Source organism: Peromyscus californicus, unplaced genomic scaffold, assembly GCF_007827085.1.
Source record: "Peromyscus californicus insignis strain IS unplaced genomic scaffold, ASM782708v3 Scaffold_8__1_contigs__length_139910024, whole genome shotgun sequence".
In the NCBI taxonomy this organism is placed as follows: domain Eukaryota; kingdom Metazoa; phylum Chordata; class Mammalia; order Rodentia; family Cricetidae; genus Peromyscus; species Peromyscus californicus.
Genome location: NW_026294606.1, coordinates 43,612,199 through 43,625,458, shown reverse-complemented (window position 1 = coordinate 43,625,458; position 13,260 = coordinate 43,612,199). Strand labels below are relative to the sequence as shown.

General features: G+C 41.8%; 1 pseudogene; it reads right to left on the bottom strand.

Moving 5' to 3' along the window:
- Positions 1–7,986: 7,986 nt before the first annotated feature.
- Positions 7,987–8,679, bottom strand: LOC128104522 (cofilin-1-like; annotated as a pseudogene).
- Positions 8,680–13,260: the final 4,581 nt, after the last annotated feature.

The window sequence follows — 13,260 nt, the reverse complement described above, 5'->3', positions numbered from 1 at the left end:
TTACAAACTGTATGGCCCATGGCTTCAGCTTCTGGCTAGCTAACTCTTTCATCTTAAGTCAACCCATTTCTATATATGTTGCCATGTGGCCATGTTGTTACCCATCTGCTGACATCTTGTTGCTCCTTCTTCATCGGGCTCTCTCCCCACTCCACCCTTCTCTCTGTATCTCTACTTGGATTTCCCACCTGGCTGTAAGCTTTCTTGCCATAGGCCAAAACAGATTTATTTATTATCCAATGTGAGCCACACATATTCACAGCATACAGAAAGACATCCCACAGCAGACACTGTTCCTATGGAGACATGAACAAATATCTACTCACTCCAGACAGGAATGATAAGAGATCAAAGTAAGGATACCACCTGAATCCAGCTTGAGGAATGTGGTAGTTTGAAAATGGGCCCCATAGGCTCATAAGGAGTAGCAGTATTAGGAGGTGTGGCTTTGTTGGAGTAGGTGTGACCTTGTTGAAGTATGTCCCTAGTGGGGGGCACTTAGTCCTGCCTCAAGTTGGTATGCTAGACTTTGTTAACTCCCCAAGGGAGGCCTTACCTCCTCTGAGGAGTGAATGGAGATGGGATGGGGGGCAGTAGAAGGGAAGGGGGTGGAACTGGGATTGGTATGTAAAATGAAAAAAATAAATAAATTTAAAAAGTTTGTGTATTTTCAGAAACAAAAAAAAGGACCAGACACCAATGAAGACAAGTAGCCCAGGTGATTCAGCCTCTCAGAATGTCTCTGTTGCAGTTTCCTCAAAATTCTGCATCCAAAACAACTTCAAAGCTGCTAGCTGAGATGGTCCGGCCTCACAGACTACTCCAGCCAGGATGTCAGATAAGCTCTACACTTTCCCATCACACAGAGACTAAACAAAAAATAATACAGCTAGTTCTCCCAGCACTTGACTATTATCCTAACTTTCTCAGACCTCCTAAAAATGCCGTTGACCCCTGATAACAAGAGGCAGTCATGGTAAATGGAGACATCATAGGAATAGGAAGAGGCAGAGTGCTGGGGAAGTTCTCAGGAATCCACAAGGATGACCGCACCTTGGACTACTGGCAATGGTTGAGAGATTGACTAGACTGGTCTACTCAGGTGACTGGACTAGTGAATACCCTGTCATCATAGAGCCTTCATCCAGTGACTGATGGAAGCAGATGCAGAGATCCACAGCCGGCACCATAGTTAAGCTCCGGGAATCCAATTGATGAGAGAAAGGAGGGATTCTGTGGGCAGGGGACTTTGAGACCATGATAGGGAAACATGCAGAGATGACCAGCCACACTAGTGGAAACCCATGAACTGTGGACTAATAGCTGTGGAGCCCCCATCGGCCTGGATATGAGAGACAGTTGTTTAGCTTAAACTGTTTGGGGGTCCTCCAGGCAGGGCGATCGGGATCTGTCCATGGTACATGGGTGGACTTTTTGGAGACCAGTTCCTAGGATGTGACACCTTACATAACCTTGGTGCAGGGGAGGGGCTTGGACCTGTCTCAGCTGAGTGTGTCAGGATCTTCTGACTCCCCATGGGAGAGCTTGACTTGGGAAATGTGGGGATAGGGAGTGGGTTTGGGGGAAGGCTGGGTAGTTGGAAGAGGGAAGTGGGGGGGATCTGTGGTTGGTATGTAAAGTGAAAAGAAAATTTCTTAATAATAAAAAAAATAAAAAAAGAAGCAGTCTAAATAATACAATACCTACATTCCCACACGGTGGGTTGGGTGGTTTTTGATCATTTGGTGGATTATGGATGTTTGTCTTTGTTTAGGGAGCTTGGTTACAAATTGTTACTGGTCATGGTAAGGGAGGAAACTAAGCAAGAGAGGTTGAATTCAAGGATCCCTTTCTGAAAATAAAAAGGGGGAATATGGGAATGATAGGATAAAAGGGTAGATTATTGAATCTACTTTTAGACTAAAAAGCAACTACTAGTCTCAAATATTTTACATTGGTAGGGATTTTTGTATATTGATATAAATTTAAGGCTACTTTTGTTATACTCTATACATGTTTCTACTCTTGTTTAAGATATTTTTATATATTGATACAAATTTAAGGTTATTTTTGTTATACTGTATATGTGTTTTTATTCTTGTTTAAGGTATTGTATTTATGCAGCTCATTAAAAAAATGTAATATAAAGTTCTAGTCCTTAAAAGCTTTTTAGGATAATAAATAAAGATAGTTTAGTAGTTAGTCACCTATAACAATCAAACTTATAGTCATGTTAAGTATGTTTTTAAGGTCAAACAGAGATATGTTTTAAATAGATAGATGGTCTTCAAACACTTCAGAGACCTACCAAATATGACACTTAAAATGTTCAGGAAAGCTGGAAACTGGTAGCACACTAAACAACTTGCAGGAAGCTCAATGGGTTAGGGAGTATTTCTTCCCAGCAGCTTAGATGGTCTTTGACTCTTCCAGACAGCTTGGCTGGTCTCTGTGTCTTAAAAGGTCCAGCTTGCCTGAGAGAGTGCTGGTCTGAGAATGTCTCTCATCAGTCCTTACTGCTTATAGGCATTTGGGGAAGGAGGGAACTAGTGAATATTGTCAGGTTCAGGGACTTCCTGAAGCCTTTGAGTTGTTCCTAAGCTTAAGGGGCTTCCCTGAATAGAATGTTTCATCTCCCTGTAGAATATTCTGTGTCTGAAATTGTCTACCTCCAAGATAGAAGGTTTTACCTGAGAAGAGATTACTACATGATTAGAGTATTGTCCTGCACTAAACTAGTATGTTCCTTTGCCAAGGTGATTGGCCTGTCAGGTCTTCAAGGAGGAAGCCGTTCTTGAGGTTTTCATGTGCTATAGAAGACACAACTGCTACCCATCCTTGTTTGTTTGTGTCAGCTGGTAGTACCATGGGCTCAACAGTAACCATGAGAGAGTTTTTAGAAGATCAAAAACCTGTTTTTATTTTCACTTTCTTTTTCCTCTTGAGTTTTTCTGTCCTGAAATGAAGTAAAATCCAGCACAACCTCTTTCTTGGTATCCTCATTACACAGCAGCATAAGAGCTGTATTTAAGAAACTTCACTATATTTACTTAACTCTTACAAAAATGCACAGTAATCCCCATCATATATTAGTTTGATAACTTAAAGAATGGCCAGGGAACCAACTGTCAGCAGAGTCTTCTCTATCTATGGGCTATGCAGTGTTACAATAGTGTATCAACTTCTTAGTTCTAGAACTGCATCTATAACCTGACTAATTGCCTCATATGCATTCCAGAGGACTCCTAGCTGAACTTGAAACTGACACCCCTATCCTAGAAATATAAGAAAAGAAAGGCAAAAAGTCAAACCCAACCAATAGAGTGTTTCAACAAACCTCCTGAAAATTGTGGCCCTCTGAATCCTACTCAGTATGGACCAAGACTCTCACAACCTGCACAGCTGTCTGAGCTCCAAACCAATTGAGTCAGTTTACCTTGCACCAGTTTATACTGCAAAGCAATTAAAGCAAGATTCAAGAGGTCATTTAGGCCAAATTCTGAGATAGAAGGTCCCTGTTATCTATGGCAATCTTTATGGGAGTCCAACAACTTCTCAAAATTCAAAACAAAAACATATGCACACACACACACACACACACACACACACACACACACCAAAACAACAATAAGAACAACAAACAGAAACACAGAAGAAACAAACACTCTCAAAACAAAAGCTAGTGTTTAGGCTGGAGCTGCCAGCTCCAAAAGCTAAAACCATTTCCCTCCACTACGTAGTGTGAAAACACAGTTCTCTCATAAAAAGGGATAAGATAAGACAGAATCTACTCTCTTCTAAATATGAGTGGCCCGAGTGTGGGAACACAGACTTAAACTACCCCAAATTCCGTCTTTGGATGTAACAACAGTTTTGTGGGTTTTACTTTATAGTAACAGAACAAAAGAAAGTCAAAAGTCAACACACTTTTCAAAACAGTTGGTGGCTATATCAGGTAAGCAGATTATAGCAAGAGTTTATAGCAACTGCACAGCAAGCCTCAGATGCTATTTAATGACATTGTTAGCTCTGGGGTTGGTGGAAGCTAGGAGTCTATTCGTACATTTTAAAAGATGTATCTAATAATCACAGATTTTTAGGTCACATGCGGAGGTGGGCAATAAACTTAGTGGGCTATTCAAGGAGGCATGACAGCCTAAGATCATTTATAATTTAGCTCCAGAGCTAATACACTAGAACCTTTCCACCATAATTGAAGCTCTGAACACTCAGCAGCCTTTAGGATATTCACATAAGGGCATCTTCTTTCAGGGAACTTTAGTTCAGAAAGTGTTTATAGTCAGTCAATGTGATGAGCAGGAAACTCTGATACACAGTGCCTCCAGACAGCTGCTGGTGTACCCTAAAACTCCAAATGTAGGCTTAGTTAGGCCTGTGCAGTCGAGTCTCTTCTTCTTTAGCAGTCGCTTGTCCATCTATAGAAAATGAGAGGGTCTTGCTTGCCTAAAAGGTCTGGATTCATTTTCTGTGTCTAGCATTGCCAGAGTCCACTACCATTATCTAAAGTTTACATTGCTCAATGCTTCACTGAGAGTCTAGGAGCTTGGGTCAGTGAGATGGCTCAGCAGGTAGCAGAACTTACCTTGCAAGCCTGAAGACCTCACCTCAGTCACAGAACCTACCGTGGAAGGAGATGATAATCCCTCAAAACTGTCTTCTGACCACCCCACACATAGTCACTACAGTTCCTCAAACACCCACACTGGCATTCACACACATACAGACACCAATCATACACGTTGAAATGCACACAATAATAATAAATAAATACATTTAAAAAAAACTTAGTAGACCATAGTGGAAGGAAATGAATTTCTTTAAGAATGGTCCTAAGGAGAATAGAAGGAACATTTTTGTCTCGACTGTCCATCCTGAGAAGGAAGGTGGGTTAGGGATGTAGACTGTTTTGTGGGACATAACTGCAGTGAGACAGCCTGTGAGAAATTCCCTTGCTGACTGGAAGTTTTGTCTCTTCCTTCTTTATCCAAAAATCAAAACAGACCTGGGACCTGGACTCCCTGGTGCCAATACCTGCATTTTTTATTTCAAATAGACATTGAATTCTGCAAATCAATTCATGTGAGGCCTCTCTAGAATTTTGAATTGCGTATGAAAGGGAAATCCACTAAAGGACTAAAAATGGGATTATTGAGTTTAGGGAAAGTTAACAGATTCTTCATGTTGTGTTACAAAGCAAGCAGTTTGCTCTGCCATGTACTCTTACCAAAAAGTGCACCACGTGGTCAAAGCAACAGGTCCAATGTCTCTGGACTGAAAGCTCTAAGATAATAAACTAATATTATATCTTTATAACTTCATAATCTCAAGAACTTATTACACTTGTTTAAAGTCAAATAATGCAAGTGGCAATGAAGCAAAAAGTCTCTTCCACAAATAGAGTTGAGAAAATAGGGCAAGCACAATGTACAATGAAACTGGACTTCTGTTTCATTTCATATACAACAATTTACTCAAATTGGGAAATGACTAAGTATAAGAGCTAAAGCTATAAAACTCATAGAACCAAATAGAGAAGTAAATATTTAAGTACCATTATCTTTTTAGTTATTATAAATGACGATTTACATGTTTATTTATTTTCTCTTGTACACGTTTCCTTATTCTTCTTAACAAGGAGACAGTGAAAGTGAACTTGTATACAACAATAACAGTTGTTCAAGTTATCGTTGGTAACCATGTTGTGACATTGGTGACTGTGACTATCCAGCACCAAAGCGCCCCAAGGTAAGCTCAGCTAGGGCCAAGAAAAAGACTGTGTCACATTCAAACAGTACACATCATTTTCATCCAGGGTGAGTGTATAGATTGGGAAGGGAGAACCCAGGCAGAATCCTAGGAGACATCACCATTTGAAGAATAAACCGAAGCAGAAGGTATCAACAAGAAGCCTAGACAACATGAATTTAGAACATAGAAGATTGTGTAGAACAGCCACAAATGGCATGAGAAAACAGTCCTGGAGGGATGGATTGTTGTAGACTTTAACTCAGAACAAGATAGATAAGAGCACAATGGATAAGACTACAGGGTAGGAACAGTGACATAGTTGAGGAATATTTACTAAAGAGACCGAGAGTAAAGTTAGTAGCAATGACTTTAGTCTTTAATGATTAGAAACATATGAAAGCAAGTAGAAAGACAAGCATTGTCAGAAAAGCAGTGAGAAGATGTGGTTTGTGAAGCCTTGAGGACAGGCATTCTTGATTGAATGGTGCGTGGAACCACATGGATTAGACTAATTCTGAGAGGGCTTGCAGTGGGTCATCTGATGAAGGAAGGAAGAAAGGAAGAAATGTTTTGTTCTGACATTTTCCATGCCTTTCTTTTTTCATTAATTTGAAATTAAAATAGTTTTAGGCATTTGTCTAGAAGAACAACCTCTTTAGTCGTTTAGTAATGACTAAATTTAGTATTTAGTTTCCACAAAATTATGTTGTCATGTAAATAATGTTTAAATACAAGGATTGTTAGTTTCAACTTAAAAAAGAAAACACACCAGTTCTGGAAAGAACAAGACCATGAAAGGACATTGAATCCATATGATCCAGACCATTGATTCTAATTCAAATTGAGATATTTGGATCTACTCTGGGTGGACTTTGAATGCTAACTTACTCTTTATAGGGAATGGAATGAAAATTCCTATGGAGCTCATTGAAAAGTCTGAATCAGATGTGGCAAATTATCTCTAAGAAGTTGAAAAGACAAAGAAAATATGATTTATGAGCCCATAGCTAATGTTAGAACTTGATAGAACTTTGCCAACCCAAATAATCAGTGAATTTGGTCATTTCCATCCTGTTCTCCCCAGACATGAGGGATCCAGTTGCATTTTGGTGAAACTCTTTAGCTCAATGTGGTCTGTCATGTAACTCAGGACCACAACTCCAGTGAGAATTCTCTCCTGCTCCACTGAGTGAGTCAAAATGGCCAGGAAGGAGGCACCCTTCTGCCACTATGACTCACCATGCATGAGACTGAGCTGGTGACCTGGGTAGGGAGCCACGGCATCTCCCTTACATGTGGACCCACAGCCCGCCAAGACTGGTTAGACCACCAATCCCACATGTCAAATTAGGCCTTTGCCTTGCAAAGTACCAAGGAGTCACACAGAGGTCATGGGTCTATTCTTCCCAGCTATACTTACAAAGTTTTCACACAATGTTTATATTGGCAGGAAGATTCTCCTGAAGGTTCTGGTGGTAATGTGTGAGGAAGGGCCAAAATAATGGCGGAATATCCAGGAAAGCAATGCTTACCATTGTCATGAATTGTTTTCAAAGAAAGTTATTTTCATTGTTTTTTTCCTCTTATTGTTAAGGTTTAGTTTTACTGTAAGCATCTACAGTCTGTTATTCTTGCTGTGATGAGAGAATTTGAATAAATTGTTAGTAATTCCTAGTTTTTTTTGATAGCCTTATGTTGGTACAAACTTTTCTCCATAAATATGTTCTACATAATGTTCCTTGGAAAGCAGATAAATCATATATCACACACACGGGCAGCAGTGAACCCTCAGCACTTGTTCATGGTGAGCCTGTTTTTCACAAGCAGGAGCTGACAGAGTTACAAGGTGTTTGGTTCTTCTTCTTCTTCTTCTTCTTCTTCTTCTTCTTCTTCTTCTTCTTCTTCTTCTTCTTCTTCTTCTTCTTCTTCTTCTTCTCCTTCTTCTTCTTCTCCTCCTCCTCCTCCTCCTCCTCCTCCTCCTCCTCCTCCTCCTCCTCTTCCTCCTCCTCCTCCTTCTTCTTCTTCTCCACATTTTTCTCCAAAAATTTCCACATTTCATTTATTCGCAGAACTAAAGGCACAAGCACAGAGTCACTAATGTGGTTAGAAGTTGGCAACATGGAAAGGGGAGGGACGAGTAGTAGGGGTATCTTTAAAAATAATACAGGTTTCCCCACAAACTCGGTCTTCTTCAACTCAGGAATCAGAAGATCAAAACTACTTTGGATTGGCCAGAACCGTCAGGGACGGAAGGAGGAGGGTGGTCCAGGAAGTGGAAGGAGGGGGATGCCAGGCAACTGGGGTGAAGAGATTGAACTCCCCCTGCTGGTATCCCCCAGTCCCTCTGATCTGGCAGGAAAGGGGTAGCCTGCAACACCCAAGAGCAGGTCTGGGGCTGTCAGATACTCCAGGCAGGGGACTAAGACAGCTCACAAAGACTTGCTCTCTAGGGGCAACTGCACTGCCACCTAGTTTTTCTGCTAGAGTGTAGCGGTCCTTGACCTCCTTGTAGCATTTTGCTTGTAACTCATACTTGATTCCTGTCCACTTCTTAATGATATCCTTGGAGCTGGTATAGAGCATTTTGCTCTTAAGGTGTACACTCTCAGGGGCCGAGAAGATGAACACCAGGTCCTTCTCCTTGCTCTCCTTGGTCTCATAGGTTCCATCATAGAGAACATAGCGGCAGTCCTTGTCTGGTAGCATCTTGACAAAGTGGTGTAGGCATCGTCCACAGCCTGTCCCACAACTCCTACCAGGATCTCCTTGCTGTCCTCCAGGATGATGTTTGTGCCCTTACTCAGGGAAAAGAGCCCCTGCCTTCTTGCGTTTCTTTACTTCTGGTATTGAGGACTTGCAAACTTTCATGTTGATGAACATCTGGATGACACCATCAGAGAGAGCCACAGCAGAGGCCTGTTTCAGGAAACAAGAAGGAGAAAGAGAGAGCTAAAGAAGAAATGAGCTGCTGCAGCTGCTGCCAGAATCTGACTGGCCCCTAAACTTCTAAACAGACAAAAAACAAAACAAAACAAAAAAAACAAGAAAAAAGGCTAATTAACAAAAAAAAAAAAGAAGTTTAAGGGAAAGGAGATTAGAACTGTACCTCTAACTCCCCCTCCCCTACACACTCACACTTTGGAGAAAACACAGTTTCTATTACACCTGGCTCACAACTATTGTCAGTGTTGTAGTCAAACAATTTTAAAGAGTGTTTGACTTCAGAAAGCTGATTAATGACTGCTCACGGGTAGGTAGGTGTAGCTAGAGTTTTCCTGCCTGGCCCACAGTCAGGACAAATCTCTCTCACCTGCCAATCCCACAGCCGTCAGACCCGACCAAGTAAACACAGAGACTTATATTGGTTACAAACTGTATGGCCGTGGCAGGCTTCTTGCTAACTGTTCTTACAGCTTAAATTAATCCATTTCCATTAATCTATACCTTGCCACGTGGCTCGTGGCTTACCGGCATCTTCACATGCTGTTTCTCATCGTGGCAGCTGGCAGTGTCTCTGACTCAGCCTTTCACTTCCCAGCTTTATTCTCCTCCTTGTCCCGCCTACACTTCCTGCCTAGCCAATGGCCAATCAGTGTTTTATTTATTGACTAATCAGCAACACATTTGTCATAAAGAACATCCCACAGCACGTAGGGTTTTGCCTTCACATGTATGTCAGTACATCATGCCTGTTCAGTGCCCAAGGAGAGAAGGCCAGCAGAGTTCCTGGGATCATCTGCCACTGGAGTTACAATTGCTTGTGAACCATGTGGGAGCTGGGAATAGAACTTGGATCCTCTGCTAGAGTAAAAAAACACTCTTAACTTCTGAGCCATCTACCTAGACCCTTCGAATCCTTTTCATTTACATCACTTGTATATCACTCCTTTTTCATCTGATTTTATTTTAGTGTTTCTCTGATTTTTTTTCATATTTTAGACAAGAGTTTGTCCATTTTGTTAATCTTTTAAAAAATCTTAATTTTTTTGGTTTCTATATGGTTTTCTATTACAAAAGTTAATTTATTTATTCTCTAATGTTTATTACTTTCTTCCTCTGCAAATTTTGACTTCGGTTATTCTCTTTTTCTGGTTTGCTGAGGTTTGAAGTTAGATCGTTGGTTTGAGGTGTGCTTTTTAATGACAGTGTCCATGCCTTTAGCATCCCTTAGCGCTGCTCGCACCACAACTCGTACATTTTGGCGTACTGTCTTTTCACTTTCCCAAGTTGTTTTCTAAGTTCCTTAGAGTCCTTCTTCGACCTGGCTTTGTTAAGACTTTTCTAATTTCTGTGTTTTCCTGCAGCATCCAGGGCTCCTGCTATTGTTTTAGAACTGCTTTCCATTGTGGTTTGACTCACAGTTTCTGTTGCTGTGCTAAAACACAATGACCAAAAGCCACTTGGGGAGGAAAGGCGTTCTTTTAGTGTACAGGTCGTAATCCATCATCAATGGAGTGCAGGGCAAGAACTCAAGGCAGGAACCTGGAAATAGAAACTGAAGCAGAGGCCATAGACTCTATGGCCTATAGAGGAATGCTATTTACTGGCTTGATCCTCAAAGCTGGCTTAGCCTGCTTTCTAATATATCCCAGTACCACCTCCTCAGGGGTGATATCACCCACAATGGGCTGCCCCTCCCACATCAACCACTAATTAAGAAAAAACTATCCATCCAGCACACGGTTATAACTGATAATCAGTATGACTCAAATCTTTTAATTTGCTTAGGCCTGTTTATGGCCTAGCATAGAGTTTATGCTGGAGGCTGTTCAATATACACTTGAGGATAATGTATACTCTTGTGGAGGCTTTTCAATATGCCCTTGAGGATAATGTGTATTCTCGTGGTGGTGGGTTATACTCTCTGGGTATGTCTATGTTCAGTTGATAGGTAAGTGTTCAAGTTGTCCATTCCCTATTGGCTCCTCATTGCTCTATTCATTACTAGAAGCAGATTTTGAAGTCTCCTACTGTAACTGCGCTGCCATTTACCTGTGAGAAAAAAATATTCTTACTATTGCACAAAGAAACACTTGAACAAAATAAAAGTAGCCAGCAAAGAAATTTCTTTTTTTTTAAAAAGGATGTACCATGACCCAAACTTGGCGGGCAAGCGGCACACAGGGCCGAGATGATCTCTGTCTTTTAACTTTTAACTCAAGGTCGGATCTTGGCAGTTCCTTCACCAGATGAGGTTCAGTTTTACAGTCTACTGTTGATTGGCAAATTAGGAAAGTGGTACAAAAGAAATGAAGGAAAGGGGGAGGGCTCAGCCACTGGGATCATCAAGTGCCAGAAATTGACCAGGGTCTTTGTGTAAAAAAGGTTTTACCAGGTAAGAGGGAGACAAGGTTTGCACATAAGTTTTACCATGTAGGGGAGATTTATGGAATACTGGCCCTCAGCAGGCTAGCCATCTTGACAGGAAAAAAAAAAGCCAAAAAATGTTTCTCACATGCTTGTCCTGTAAAAATGCTGTTTCTTTATGATTGTGGTTTCTTCCTGGTACACTGACTGTTGTTGCTTCAACCTTTTGTGATGCCTGTCATATTCACCTTGGTGTTCCTCTGTCTTTGTGCACTCTTTTGTTGCATTTGAATATATTAACTATTCCTGCTGTGCCTTGTGGGAATTCCTTGGTGCTATTTTCCATTTTGTTAACTTATAATGTCCCCATTACCTTCGTTAACATTATTTTGCATTTACAGATTTTTTTTTTTTTCAAGACAGGGTTTCTCTGTGTAGCTTTGGGGCCTTTCCTGGAACTCACTCTGTAGCCCAGGCTGGCCTCGAACTCGCAGAAATCCACCTGCCCCAGCCTCCCAAGTGCTGGAATTAAAGGCGTGTGCCACCACCACCCGGCTGCATTTATGAAATTTTTAGTTCCATTTTAAAATCATCTTTTCCAGTTTCACAGGAGTCTTCATATTTTATCATGTTTTGTTTGTTTCTACTGATGCTACTAAGTTTAATGTGGGGCATAACTTACTGCGATCAATCCACATGAGTCTATTAAATGGGTAACATAATTTATTAAAATATAAATTGAGGAAATACACTCACAAATACAGAATGGAGTAGACAGCTGATGTCATCCTCTGATCTGACTGGGAGCAAATCCACCTCACAGGCAGGAGCAGGGAGAGGGGGCCATGTGATTCTTCTCCCTTCTCTTATAAGGGGTCACCTTCAGGCCCTATAGCCCAAGGTCATGAGCAGAGCAAATATCACTACACCTATGTGCTCTTTTTTTTCTAATTTTTTATTCATTTTATATACTGACCACAGTTCTGCTCCCACCCCTCCTCTTGTTCTCCCCCAACTCCCCACCCCACCCCTCACTCCCCATCTACTTCTCCAAAAGGGTAAGGCCTCCCATGGGGAGTCAACAAAGCCTGGTATATTCAGTTGAGGCAGGACCAAGCTCCTCCCCTTTGCATCAAGGCTGAGTAAGGCGTCCCACCACAGGGAACAGGCTCCAAAAAGCCAACTCATGCACCAGGGATAGATCCTGGTCCCACTGCCAAGGGGCCCCTCAAACAGACCAAGCTACATGACTGTCTCCTACATGCAGAGGACCTAGTTCAGTCTCATGCAGGCTCCACCGTGATCAGTCTAGAGTTCATGAGTTCCCAAGAGTTTGGTTTAGTTGTCTCTGTAGATTCTCCTGTCATGATCTTGACTCCCCTTGCTCATATAATCCCTCCTTCCTCTCTTCAACTCCCAGAGCTGGGCCTGGTGCTTGGCTGTGGATCTCTGCATCTGCTTCCATCAGTTACTGGATGAAGGTTCTATGATGACAGTTAGGGTATTCACCAATCTGATTACAGGGGAAGGCACTTCAGGCACCCTCTTCACTATTGCTAGTAGTCTTAGCTGGGGTCATCACTGTGAATTCCTGGGAATTTCCCTAGTGCCAGGTTTCTCCCTAACCCCATAATGGCCCCCTCTATTAAGATATCTCTTTCGTTGCTCTCCCACTCTGTCCCTCCCCCAGCTCCACCATCCCATTATTCCCTCATGTTCTCATTCCTCATCCCCTCCCTTCTACCGCCCCCCCTTCTACCCCTAGTTTACCCAGGAGATCTCATCTATTTCCCCTTCCCAGGGCATCCATATGTCCCTCTTAGGATCCTACTTGGTACCTAGTTTCTTGGTTCTATGTGCTTTTTAAACCTACCAATTCAAGAACTTATGTCAGAAGCTTCTGACTATTCATTTGGTTGGCGTTGTTAATTCATATGTTTTGAAACTTAACTTTTCCCAGGCTCATTTGTCTGTCTGTCTGTCTGTCTGTCTACCTGTCTATTAGTTGCTCATTCTTCCATCTCCCAGTCTCAGATTTCAGCTCGCCTGCATTGGGACCTCATGGCATTTCAATGTAGACTAGATTTACACAATACCCAGAGCTGATGCCGCCAGCAGCTGCTTTCCATGCCTGCTTGTGGGGCTGTTTCTGCAGCACCCTATTTCCTCCTTCTGCCCATAGCT